Source organism: Nicotiana sylvestris, chromosome 3 (assembly GCF_000393655.2).
Source record: "Nicotiana sylvestris chromosome 3, ASM39365v2, whole genome shotgun sequence".
Lineage (NCBI taxonomy): Eukaryota > Viridiplantae > Streptophyta > Magnoliopsida > Solanales > Solanaceae > Nicotiana > Nicotiana sylvestris.
In genome coordinates this window covers 204,421,059-204,435,230 of record NC_091059.1, presented here as the reverse complement: position 1 = coordinate 204,435,230, position 14,172 = coordinate 204,421,059, and positions in this window count along the sequence as shown.

Sequence of the window (14,172 nt, the reverse complement as noted above, 5' to 3'; positions counted from 1 at the left end):
CTTTTCAAAATAGCCAAAATGTTTGAATTTTAATTTCGTCATGAATGAGTCGGGTGATGCCGTTTCGTCAAAGATAGCCGAATGTTCCCCAAAGGGACGCCGGAAGGCTGACTTTGCACAAACGGCCATTATTGGTCATTTTTATTTCTTTTGACCAAATTGCCCAACGGCCTTAGAACCCTCGTCCCTGAGGCTCTGTGAGGCCATGTTCCCCATGTTGTTCTTATTACTACTAAAGAGTCATAAATAAATCAAGTGATTTTTTTGTCAAAAATAGCCAAATATTCCCGCAAGGGACGACGGAAGGTTGATTTTGCATAAAACGGCCATTTTCGGTCGTCTTTTAGAGTTTTTGATCGGTTGACCCTCACAGCCTTAAGATCTTCATCCCCAAAGTGCTGAAAGGTTGTGTTCGAAAATCTGATCTTCTTTTTTAGAAAGAATATAGTCAAAATATTTTTGAGTCAAGTCATTTTTGCTTAAAGTCACCTTAATAAATGTGCAGGATGAGCACAATGCAAAATGAGCATTTTTCGATAATGACTAAAATCCCTGTCAAGTTACGGCTATGGTGGAATGATCTAGGTCTTGAAGGACAAGATGAAGTCAAGAAATATCTGAAAGGTCTCACGGGTTTACTGGAAATCCAGCCTCGGGGAGATATCATAAGAGCTTTGGTCACTTACTGGGACCCAGCGCACAATGTTTTCCACTTCTCCGATTTTGAACTCACCCCAACTCTGGAGGAAATGGCTGGGTACATCGGAAATGCTGAACTTCCATTAAGGCAAAGATACCTGGTCGCCCCAAGAGCTGTCACGGTGCATCGATTTCTAGACTCACTAAAAATACCCAGGACGGTCCATAACCCAGATTTGGCCGCCAGTTTCTGTAATCCATGCTTCATATACGACAGGTATGGTCATGTAGGAGGATTCAACAATCCGATTAACAAGCTATGCAGCAAAGGAAGTCGTCAGAAGTGGGATAAGCACAAACGGGTGGCTTTCATGATAACATTTTTGGGCCTTCTGGTATTTCCGAGGAAAGATGGGAATATTGATCTGAAAATATCCGGGGTCGTCAGTACTTTGCTCACACAAAGTGACAGTACTCTCGCGCCTATGGTGGTATCTGACATTTTTCGAGCTCTCACAGCTTGTAAAGCTGGGGAAAATTTCTTCGAAGGTTGTAACTTGCTCCTACAAATGTGGATGACCGAGCACCTCTGCCATCGTTCCAAGATTTTGAGCCATGTTTCTTCGGAGAAGACTTGCATAGAAGAGTTTTACACGAGAACCAAAGAGATCAGTCTACCCAAAGGAGTTATGGCATGGACTTCATTCTTTCAAGCTCTTACTGCCAGCCAAATACAGTGGACACTGGGATGGTTGCCTGTTGATGAGATCATGTATATGCCAGCAACTAGAACTCATTTCCTGCTAATGGGACTTAAGAGCATTCAACCTTACGCGCCCTGCCGAGTCTTGAGACAACTCGGAAGATATTAGATAGTGCCACACGAGGAAGATCTTAGTGCTCAAACAATTGAGATAAGCCCTGATGGACAATTTCCTGAAGCAAAAATCCGCCAGATCTGGAACGAATCTCAATATTTGAAAGCAGATACTTGTGTGCAAGATACGGCCAAAAGTGAAATGGCACCAGGTTACCTTGCATGGTACAGAAGAGAACTCGAACACGAAAGGCCGGCTAAAAGACCCCACATCTTGAATTTCGCCGAGTCATCGCAAAAGCAGTGGGATTGGTTGGCAAAAGAAAGAGGTTATCGTACCGAAATCAGCAAGTTGAAGCAACAAGTGGAAGGTCTAAAATATGAGCACAACGTGCAAATTGCTACCGATCTGGGAGAAAAGAACAGGTTGGCTCAGGAAAACGAGATGCTCAAGGCCCGGATAAAACAAATGAGGTTAGATGCTGATAACCAACAAAGGAGTCGGTCGGATGAACGATTGATAAAAGCTCTAAGAACTGAAATTGGGGAGCGCCGGACTGAGTCAGAAAATACCATAGCGGGGCTCGAGGCACACTGGGCAAGAAGGACAGAAAAACGTAATCGGCACTTACAGCAGTTGGAAAGGGATCACGAGCGAACCATTGCCAATTTGAAGGAAAAGGTGGACAGAGCGTTTGAGCAAACCCGAACCCTAGGAGTTGAAAATAGACATTGCCGCAAGCTTTTAGCCCAGATGGAAGTAGAAATTCGGCAGTGGCAAAATCAATGCCTCCAGGATTCTCGGGTTATGACAGCCCGTAATGATCAAATAGAGCACTTACTCAAAGAGAAGAGGCGAACCAGGTATAAGATCAGGACCATTGCCCATGCCATCATCAGAAGATGTCTACGGTGTGAAAACATGACCACCATTACCGTTCATGGTGTATGTCAAACAAACCATGCATGAGCTGGAACAACTTGAAAGGGATCTCACACCTAAGACCGTGGCGAGGCCGAACGATGCCCCACGGGCGTCAATTCTCGAAACCTTGATGTATTCATAGGTCGAGTCTGTATCTTAGCATTTTCTGTCTGTCTTTTCGCATCAGGGTGCATTAGTTTGTTTGAGTCTGCATTTGTTTTCAAGGTTTGTTTATTTTCCCCTTTTTCAAATGTTGGTTGTAATAGATTGCTTTAAGTAATAAAATGTGTGCTTCTTTTACACTCCTCTATTCCGAACTACGCAAGATCTGATTCACGCGGCATCGTGATACGTAGGCAATCCTCATCGGATCCGGTCACATTTTTAACTGCAAATAATAAAATAAAATAAAAAAGCAAAGAAAGAAAAATGGTGATAAATAAAAGAAAAGCCTAAGGAGAAGCCGGAATGACACATGTCTTTGTTGCAAGCATGTAGAAACTCCCCTGACTGTATAGGTGCATCACACCCCAATGTGAGATTACCTGTCTGTTATTTGTTTTACACTAACCGTCATGTTTGCTGATAAGTTCAGGTTCCTAGAAAAGTGGTTTGGTTTTGTGGTAATCTGGCCTCTCATACATACTTCACGAGATCAAAAGGAAACGTTCAACCACCCGTCGCTAAATCAAGAGGAATTGCTCATACATATTTCACAAGGTCAAAGGGAAGTGTCGAAATGTCTTCAGAAATTCCTCTGCCAACGATTCCTATTTCGGAGGAAAGTTCAATCTCAGTCATCCCAACCTTTGAGTCAGCAACTGTCGAGGAAAATAGGATTCTGCGTCTCCGCATGATGGAAATGTGGGACGCCTGGGCCAATGGAAAAGAGCCACCAAGTGCGATCCCTGGATTCCCTGAGCTTTTTCCTAGGGCAAGTGGGACCTCCAACATCCCCACAAGTTATCCAAATACCCCACTGGGATTTCCTACCATCTCAACCTACTTTACTGGAACACCTTCTGAGTCTCGCCCCCAGGTGTTAGCTGCCGGAGCAGTTTCAAGCATATTCACTGCTCCACCTTGTTCATCCACGGCACAACCTATCTTACCCAGGCCTAACTTCGATTCATCATCCTTCACATTTCAAGCACCACCTCTTCCATTGGAACCTAGTCAGTTCACTACCAACGTTTACCCTCAGCCGTCTCGGTACGAGTTTATCGCAGGACAGGAGAAAGCCGAGAAAACGCCTGAACAAGAGGAAATGACCAGAAAAATGAGAAGCATGTAGCAAACTCTCAAAAATATACAGGGTCTGAGCGGGCAAAAAAGCGTATCTTACGCTGACCTGTGCATGTTCCCACACGTACATCTGCCCTTGGGTTTCAAAACCCCAAAGTTTGAGAAATATGACGGGCATGGGGACCCCATAGCCCACCTCAAAAGGTACTGCAACCAGTTGCGGGGAGCGGGCGGAAAAGAAGAACTTCTTATGGCTTACTTTGGAGAAACTTTGACTGGCATTGCTTCTGAATGGTATACGGATCAGGAAGTATCTCGTTGGCACATTTGGGACGACTTGGCTAGGGATTTTGTCAGGCAGTTTCAATATAACATCGACATTGCCCCCGACATGAATTCATTGTCAAATCTAAAGAAGAAGCCTTCAGAGAGCTTCCGAGAATATGCTGTCAAATAGCGCGAACAAGCAGCCAGAGTCAAACCTCCCATGGATGAAACAGAAATGGTCAGCATTTTCCTTCAAGCTCAAGAGGCTGATTATTATCAAAACATGATGTCTGCAATGGGAAAGCCGTTTGCTGAAGCCATCAAAATCGGTGAAATGGTGGAAAATGGTTTAAAAACAGGGCGAATCTTGAGTCAGTCTGCTATAAGGGCCACCTCCCAAGCAATCCAAGGCGGGTCTGGAGGAGGAGCAAACCGAAAGAAGAAGGAAGAAGCAACAATGGCAACTTCGAGTGTAAGAAAACCCCATCCGTCCAGATTTCATTTCTCTGAAAGACCCCCGCAACACTACTACCCCCATCAAGATGCGGCCTATGCTATGAACCTTCAGCCCTACACAGTAATGAATGCACAACCATATATTAGGCCACAACAACAATTTCACCAAAAACGAGCTCAATTTCCAAGAAATCAACCTCCTCACCAAGCTCAGTATAATCCCCGACCTCCACAAAATAATCTCCCCTACAACGCCCGCACTCGAGAGCCGCCCAGGAAAATGGACTTCACACCTATTGGTGAATCATATTCCAACTTTTTCCCCAAATTGGTCCAAATGGGTTTGTTACAACCCGTACCCCCAAATAGGCAAAACCTAGAGTCACCCTCTTACCAACCTGGTGCCCGATGTGCCTATCATTCTGGAGTGGAAGGACATGATACTGAGAGCTGTTGGACTTTGAAAAGGGTTGTTGAAAACCTTATAGAACAAAGGCGAATAGTGTTAAAGGACGAAGACATTCCTAATGTGACCAACAATCCGTTACCGGCTCACAATAATGGACCAATTATTGGGATGATCTGCGAAGATAAAGAGTTTGATCCTGTCTTGAAAGCCATCATTGCAATCGCCGACATTGAGAAAGAGCCCAAGATGTATGCAAAGCAAGAAAAGGTGGAAAAGAAGAATAAAAACCCTCCTCAAAACACAGAAAAAGCAGTGGAAACAAAAATTGAGGTAGTACCCTCGAAAGATACTGTCCTTTATGTCCCCCGAGGTTTGAAGAAAGGACAAGTGACATTGAGCCCTCCAAGAAGGTTTGAGCTGAACAAATGATCTAAGATGTATGTGCCCAAAGGGACCTATGCGGAACGGGGGCCAATAATTTCACCAAGGCTGAATGAGCCCGTGATTATTGGACGCGCACCGCAGAGGCCCATGACAGATCCTACTACCGTCCCATGGAATTATAACAAGACGGTAGTAACCTACAAAGGAAAAGAAATCCTGGGAGAAGTGAATGAAACTAACCCAACTGAGAAATACCTCAACCTGGAGGAGTTGAATGATTCTACAAAGAAGCGTTTCCTACTCAAGAAACCGGTTAGCGCCGAGGAAGCGGAAGAGTTTTTCAGGAAAATGAAAACTACGGACTACGAGATAATCGATCAACTCCGAAACTCTCCCGCTCAGGTCTCGTTGTGGTCTCTATTGATGAATTCAACTGAGCATCAAAAAGTGTTGATCAAGACCCTCAACAAAGCTTACATCCCAATTGAAACTACCGTGGAACAGCTAGAAAGGATGGCAGAAAGATTTTTCATGATCAATCAAATTTCCTTCAGCAAAAATGATCTGCCCCCGGAAGGGGCCGCTCACAACAAGGACCTCCACCTAACAGTTAAATGTGAAGGGTACTATGTGAAGAGGGTCATGCTGGATGGCGGGTCTGGAGTGGATATCTGTCCCCTTTCGACTCTGCAAAGAATGGAGATCTAGGGAGAATCAGGCCCAACAGCGTATGTGTTCGTGCCTTTGACGGCATCAAAAAGGACACCCTAGGCGAGATCGATTTGATTTTGACTATTGGACCTGTGGATTTTGAGGTGACCTTTCAGGTCCTAGATATGGATACTTCTTACAATTTCCTTCTAGGAAGGCCCTGGATTCATGCGACGGAAGCCATACCTTCTACTCTCCACCAGATGGTAAAATTTGTACATGAAAATCAAGAGATTATAGTCCACGGAGAGGATGAGCATTCAATTTATCGAGACCCGTCGGTTCCATGCCTCGAAGCTAAGGAGGGTAGTGAACACATAGTCTATCAAGTTTTCGAGGTTGTGGTCGCAGACCAATGCGAAGAAGGAAGCCCCAACCCTCAACCTTTTTTCTCAAAAGCGTCAGTTATGGTTGCCAAGGAAATGATCAGGCATGGTTATAAACTGGGAAAGGGACTCGGGGCATCATTGCAAGGTATCACCGAACCTATCACATTACCTGCCGCCGAAAAGTTCTTCGGTATTGGTTTTTACGCCGAAAAAGCTGACGTAATGTGGGCAAACCAACGGAAGAGCAATGGTTGGGTATTATCTCAGCCAATTCCCCATCTTTACAAAACATTCGTCAAACCCAAGTACAATGAAGAAAGAGAGGATGAGACCTTCACGACCGAGGAAATTGAAGAAATCTGTGAGGTTATGAGGCAAATGATGTACGAAACCCATATGGTTCAGCCGGGAGAAGGCTCGAGCACCGCTGAGGTGCTTTACATGGGGCCTGGTGCCAAATTGCAAAACTGGAAGGCTACTCCGTTTCCGATCAAGCGGGAATCCTGGTAGACCAGTCTTGCCACCTTTTCTGCATCACGAGTTATTTTGGGGTGTAACTCGAATGATTTCCTTTTAGTTTCCTGTCCTTAAATTCTGATGTAAACCCTATTATCTTCAAAATTCAATGAAATGAAATAAATATTTCATCTTTTATCTTATTTATTCTCTCTGATTTTTTTTATTTTTCTGTTTTATTTCTTTCAGTTCTAATAATGCGGCTTTAAATAACATGACATGCTTGCGGACTTCATGCCCGAATCCGAACATACGGTCTAACTGCGAAATAATGAACCAAGAAATGGAATACGACGAAGAAGAGGCTTTTAAGGAAATAAATCGAGAATTGGAACACTTTGAGAACAAACCTAAGCTGAATCTGAATGACACCGAACTAGTTAATTTGGGAACTCCTGAGGAAATCCGAGAGACCAAAATAAGCATTCACACGGACGAGAAAACGTGAGACGCGATAGTTCAACTCCTTGTTGAATTTAAAGATGTGTTTGCTTGGTCATATGATGACATGCCAGGATTAAGCGTTGATCTAGTGGTGCATAAATTGCCAATTCACCCTGATTGTCCTCCAGTTCAACAAAAGCAAAGAAAGTTCAAAACTGATGTCAGTGACAAGATTAAAGAAGAAATCACCAAGCAGCTGAAAACGGGAGTAATTCGGGTAATCCAGTACACCACGTGGTTAGCGAATGTAGTTCCAGTGCCGAAAAAAGATGGGAAGACTCGGGTCTGTGTGGATTATCGAGATTTGAACAGAGCGAGTCCCAAAGACAATTTCCCATTGCCCAACATCCACATCCTTGTTGATAATTGCGCCAAACATGAGATCCAGTCTTTCGTAGATTGTTACGCTGGATATCATCAGGTGTTGATGGATGAAGAAGACGCTGAGAAGACTGCATTCACTACACCATGGGGCACTTACTGTTACCGTGTTATGCCATTCGGTCTGAAGAATGCTGGGGCAACTTACATGAGAGCCATGACTGCCATTTTTCATGACATGATGCATCAAGAAATAGAGGTGTATGTGGATGATGTGATAATCAAGTCCAGGACTCGAGACAATCATATCCAAGACTTGAGGAAATTCTTCGAGAGACTGAGAAAGTACGACTTGAAGCTGAACCCGGCCAAATGCACCTTCGGAGTCCCATCAGGCAAGCTTTTGGGTTTCATAGTAAGCAGGAGAGGTATAGAGTTAGATCCAACAAAGATAAAATCTATTAGAGATCTACCTCCCCCAAGAACGAAGAAAGACGTGATGAGTTTGTTGGGCAGGCTAAACTATATCAGTCGATTCATTGCCCAGCTAACTAGCACGTGTGAGTCCATATTTAAGCTATTAAGGAAGGATGCAGTGATCAAATGGACGGCTGAATGTCAAGAAGCTTTTGACAAGATCAAAGAATATCTTTTAAATCCCCCAGTTTTGGTCCCGCCAGAGCCAGAGAGACCCCTATTCTTGTATCTGACAGTCTTGGAAAATTCTTTCGGTTGCGTCCTCGGGCAACATGACAAAATCGGTAAGAAGGAACAGGCAATCTACTACTTGAGCAAGAAATTTACCGGCTACGAGGCCAAGTACACTCTGCTGGAAAGAACGTGTTGTGCTTTAACGTGGGTTGCTCAAAAATTGAGACATTATCTTCAAACTCACACTACTTACCTCATAAGCAGGTTGGATCCTTTGAAGTATATATTTCAGAAACCAATGCCTACTGGAAGACTGGCCAAGTGGCAAATCTTGCTTACTGAATTTGACATAGTCTATGTCACCCGTACAACAATGAAAGCCCAGGCATTAGCAGATCATTTGGCCGAAAATCCGGTTGATGAGGAATACCAGCCATTGAGTACTTATTTTTCAGATGAAGAAATAAATACCATAGAAGTGGTCTCGGAAAATGCTCAAGTTTGGAAGATGTTCTTTGATGGGGCCGTAAATGCCAAAGGTGTAGGAATAGGGGCAATCTTGATCTCACGTGCTGGTCAACATTATCCGGCTACAGCTAGGCTTCGTTTCTTTTGCATGAACAATACAGCTGAATATGAAGCCTGCATCATGGGCATGAATATGGCGATTGATCAAGATGTTGGGGATTTGTTGATTATGGGGGATTCTGATTTGATTATCCGGCAAGCCCAGGGTGAATGTGAAACTCGAGATGTCAAGCTTATTCCTTACCGGCAGCACGTAGAGGATCTCAGCAAGCGGTTCAGATCAGTAGAGTTCAGGTATATCCCGCGATGTCACAATGAATTAGCCGATGCACTTGCCACTTTAGCTTCAATGTTACCTTATCCAGGCAACGCCCACATCGATCCCTTGGAAATCCAAATCAGGGAAAGACATGGTTACTGCAACGCCATCGAGGCAGGACCAAGTATCCAGCCATGGTACCAGGATGTTAAGAGGTTCTTGAAAACACAAGAATACCCTGAACATGCTACTGGAGATCAGAAGAGAACTATTAGGCGGCATGCAAGTGGATTCTTTTTGAGCGGTGAGATATTATATAAAAGAACCCCTGATCTCAACTTATTAAGATGTGTTGATGCCGAAGAAGCAGGCAGGATCATGCATGAAGTACATGTAGGGGTGTGTGGACCTCATATGAACGGGTACGTTTTGGCAAAGAAAATCTTGCGGGCCGGATATTATTGGATGACCATGGAAAAGGATTGTTTCAGCTTCGTTCGAAAGTGTCATCAATGTCAGGTGCATGGAGATCTGATTCACGCACCTCCCACAGAACTGCATCCCATGTCTGCACCTTGGCCATTTGTTGCCTGGGGTATGGATGTCATTGGTCCAATTGAGCCCAAAGCTTCAAATGGACACAGATTCATATTGGTCGCTATCGACTACTTCACAAAATGGGTCGAGGCTGTCACTCTCAAATCAGTCACTAAGAAAGCCGTGGTGGATTTCATACATTCAAATCTTATCTGTCGTTTCGGTATTCCTGCAACTATAATCACAGATAATGCAGCAAACCTGAATAGTCATTTGATGGAGGATGTGTGTGAACAATTCAAAATAACGCATAGGAATTCCACTCCTTATCGGCCCAAAGCCAACGGCGCTGTTGAAGCAGCGAACAAAAACATCAAAAAGATTTTGAGGAAGACAACCCAGAGTTCCAGACAATGGCATGAGCTGTTACCTTTCGCCCTGCTTGGATATCGCACTACAGTACGCACCTCAGTAGGGGCAACCCCATACTTGTTGGTTTACGGGACCGAGGTTGTAATACCGGCAGAGGTAGAAATCCCTTCTCTCCGGATCATTGTTGAAGCTGAAATTGAAGACAGTGAGTGGGTCAAAACCCGTTTGGAACAGTTAACGCTGATCGATGAAAAGCGAATGGCTGCGGTTTGTCACGGGCAATTGTACCAACAAAGAATGGCTCGTGCTTACAACAAGAAAGTGCGACCCAGGAATTTTGAAGTAGGTCAACTGGTGTTAAGGCGCATTCTTCCACATCACCAGGAAGCGAAAGGAAAATTTGCTCCTAATTGGAAAGGTCCATACATCATCAGGAAGATATTGCCCAGGGGAGCATTATATCTAGGTGATATTGAAGGAAAAGATCCCGACACAGCCGTGAATGCAGATGCAGTAAAAAGATACTATGTTTGAACTTGCTCTGACGATGTTTTTGCACATTTGAGAGGACAAAGGCTTTCATTCCCGCTACCCAAACACTCAAATCCTTTGCTAACCCTTTGAGCCATTTACCTTTCTTTCATTACCCTCTTTGGAACCCGGAAATGAAGTTCTAAAAAAAAAACCAAAATTTCTTGAACTACGTTTGACTTGATTCCGAAAGGATACGTAGGCAACCTCTCTATGGGGTTCAGTCACACCAAAACCAAAATATAATTCTCCCCAAAAAAGTTAAACTGGGGCAGACGTTATAATAATTCGGCGATAATCCCGCCTGGACGGTTCCAAAGTTGTAATTCGATCCAAGTTCTTTTGACCCCAAACATGTTACAAGTCCTTCTGATCAATCGGCAAAAGTTTCTTCAAAATCAAAAAGGCGCAGTTGCTCAGATCCGACACAGTCAGGATAAGAGAATCAAAAAGAGAGAGTCTTATTGGTGAAAACCTATGGGCACCATAAGGCGATGGCGAGCAGAGAAATCAAAATGAGAGAGTCTTGTTAGTGAAAACTCATGACGAGCACTATAAGGCGACGGTGAGAAAAGAAATGAGAGAGGTCGGCTAGCGAAAACTCACAAAGAGCGCTGTCGGCCGAAAGAGGATTTCACCACAGAAGGTTCTGGCAAGGTTCCCTGGTTTGGAAACATAGATCCGTTTGGTTCGTGAGAAAATGTAGGTTCGTGAGAGTCGGGCATCCAGTCCAAAAAGCAAGTTATGTCAATTTAAAGCCAGCATAGACCAAGATAAGTCTTTCTTTTCCCAAAAAAGACGCTTTTTTTTTAAAAATCATTTTTTTTTCTCGTTCTTTGTTTACTTTTCTTTGGATTCCTTTTCGGTTTAACCCTAATCCCCAAAACATGCTAGAAAGAAAAGGTGGCAGGACCGGTTTCACAGGGCTCTGTTTGGCAAGAGGTGGAGAACATACCCGACCTCAGTGATGCGTTAGTCCAATCCCGATTGATCATGGCGTTTGATTACCTCAAAATCCCCAAGCAGAGTGAGACGGAAGAAACAGAGCCGTACACGCACAAATCAGCGTGAAATCCTGAAATATTGAGTCTTATCAGTTTGAAAGGAGGTTGCCTTGGAAGCCAATCAATGGCGAATTTTCTCAAAACAGAAATGAAGCTTGGGACCAAGAAAAACAATGAAGGCCACAAAACCGACCACAATTTCAAACTGACAATTTTTCTTTGTTTAGGAAAATTGAGACAGGTGCGATCCAAAGCAACCGTGCAAGAAGCAGGTGTAGCCCAAAAAAGAAATGAAGTGCACGAGCGTTGAAACAGCTTTGCAGCAAGAAAACGACCAAAAGGAAGTTTACCCAGAATTCTTTCATACATTTTGATAAATAAAAGGGCATAACCCGTGGACCTCCCTGGCATAACCCAGGGACCTCTTTCCCTTTTTCGGCATAACCCGATGATTTCCCTGGCATAACCCAGGAACCTCTTTGAATTTCCCGGCATAACCCGTGGACCTCCCTGGCATAACCCAGGGACCTCTTTCCCTTTTTCGGTATAACCCGATAATTTCCCCGGCATAACCCGAGGACTTTCTCCCTTTTCCGGCATAACCCGATGACTTCCCCGGCATAACCCGAGGACTCTTTCCCTTTTTCGGCATAACCCGTGGACCTCCCTGGCATAACCCAGGGACCTCTTTCCCTTTTTCGGCATAACCCGATGATTTCCCTGGCATAACCCAGGAACCTCTTTGAATTTCCCGGCATAACCCGTGGACCTCCCTGGCATAACCCAGGGACCTCTTTCCCTTTTTCGGCATAACCCGATGATTTCCCCGGCATAACCCGAGAACTCTTTTCCTTTCCCGGCATAACCCGATGACTTCCCCGGCATAACCCGATGACTTTCCCGGCATAACCTGAGGACTCTGTCCCTTTCCCGGCATAACCCGTGAACCTCCCTAGCATAACCCAGGGACCTCTTTCCCTTTTTCGGCATAACCCGATGATTTCCCCGGTATAACCCGAGAACTCTTTTCCTTTCCCGGCATAACCCGATGACTTCCCCGGCATAACCCGAGGACTCTCTCCCTTTTCCGGCATAACCCGATGACTTCCCCGGCATAACCCGAGGACTCTTTTCCTTTCCCGGCATAACCCGATGACTTCCCCGGCAAAACCCGTGGACCTCCCTGGCATAACCCAGGAACCTCTTTTCCTTTTCCGGTATAACCCGATGACTTCCCCGGCATAACCCGAGTACTCTTTTCCTTTCCCGGCATAACCCGATGACTTCCCCGGCATAACCCGTGGACCTCCCTGGCATAACCTAGGGACCTCTTTGAATTTTCCGGCATAACCCGTGGACCTCCCTGGCATAACCCAGGGACCTCTTTTCCGGCATAACCCGATGAATCTTCCCGACATAACCCGTGGACCCTTTCCAGCATAACCTGGCAATTCTCCCAATTTAGGGCTCCGATCCCTAAGTTGAACAGGTTTCTATTTAGTCAGCATTAGGGCTCTAATCCCTGAACTGAGCGTTTTTTTTCCTGTTAGCCGACATTAGGGCTCCAATCCCTGAGTTGAGCAACCTTCCTCTAGCCAACATTAGGGATCCAATCCCTGAGTTGTGCACTTTTACCTTTTGCGACATAGGGCTCCAATCCTTGAGTTGCGCTTTGTAGACTAGGGTTTTTCCAATCCCCTCATCAGTGCTGTAAATTTTCATGACAATTAACTCACGAAATTTTCCTAGTGAAAATGGGGCAGAAATTTCGTTCGTTTGTTTTGTTGTCTCAGTAGGTCTGACCCTGAGGTGCATGGATCGAGACGACCTACGGGGTGAGTCTCAATCCAGAATAAAGAAAAGAACAAAAGAACAAAAGAAAAAAAGAAGATGTTCCCACATATTGGAACAAACAAAGGGCAGGTCGCTCAAAAATTGGATCAAATTCCCGAGCTCCGCCAATCCCGTTTCATTCAATACTGCAGAAATAAACAAACGCCTACAACTTGCGAGCATCAAGATTCGGATCGAAGTCTACAAGCAGAATTAGCTGAGACCCAAGATCAAGTTGCAAAAGAATTATAGATAGGAATCTTGTAACTAGCGGTTGACAGGCATAAGTAGTTAGTTCAGTTTCAATTTCCTTTGGTTGTAATAAGGAGGTCAGTAAAGCAGTAGTGGCAACAGCAACAGCAGTAACAGCAAGCATTGCAATCCCATGGTAGTCCCAGCTACCAAAATTTCCCGAACTACATTGACCTGATTCCTGTTTAGCCCAGGATATGTAGGAAACCTTTGAAGCAAAGGTTCGGTCAAATATTTTTCAAAAAAAAATGCTTCACACGGAGTACTCGGATGGGCAAAAATCGCTCGCTTTATCTTTGCACGAAAACCCTTCGTGTCTCCGGGCAAAGAGGGGCAGCTGTAAGCACGTGATTTTTGCCCTATATGAGAATTACTCCCAAAAATTCAAAAATAAAATGATTTTTCTTTGGCGTGCAATTTTGTGATATTTTGAATAATTATTTGTATTTGTCTGTGCGTGTTTATTTGCTAAATTAATAAAAATACAAAAATATGTCGCATTTTGCATATAGGATTTAATTCTACAATTGTTAGTAATTAGATGTGTTTTACAAAAATTAAAAAAATTACAAAAAATAGGCATCGTTTGCATTTTTAGCATTTAATGTCCAAATATACAATTTTATGCTTAATTATTATTTAATTGTGCGTTAATTGATATTGGGAGTTAATTTGCGCTTTTATAACTTAATTTAGTTCTTAATAATAGTTTAAGTATTTTTATAATTTAGTTTAAGAAAAA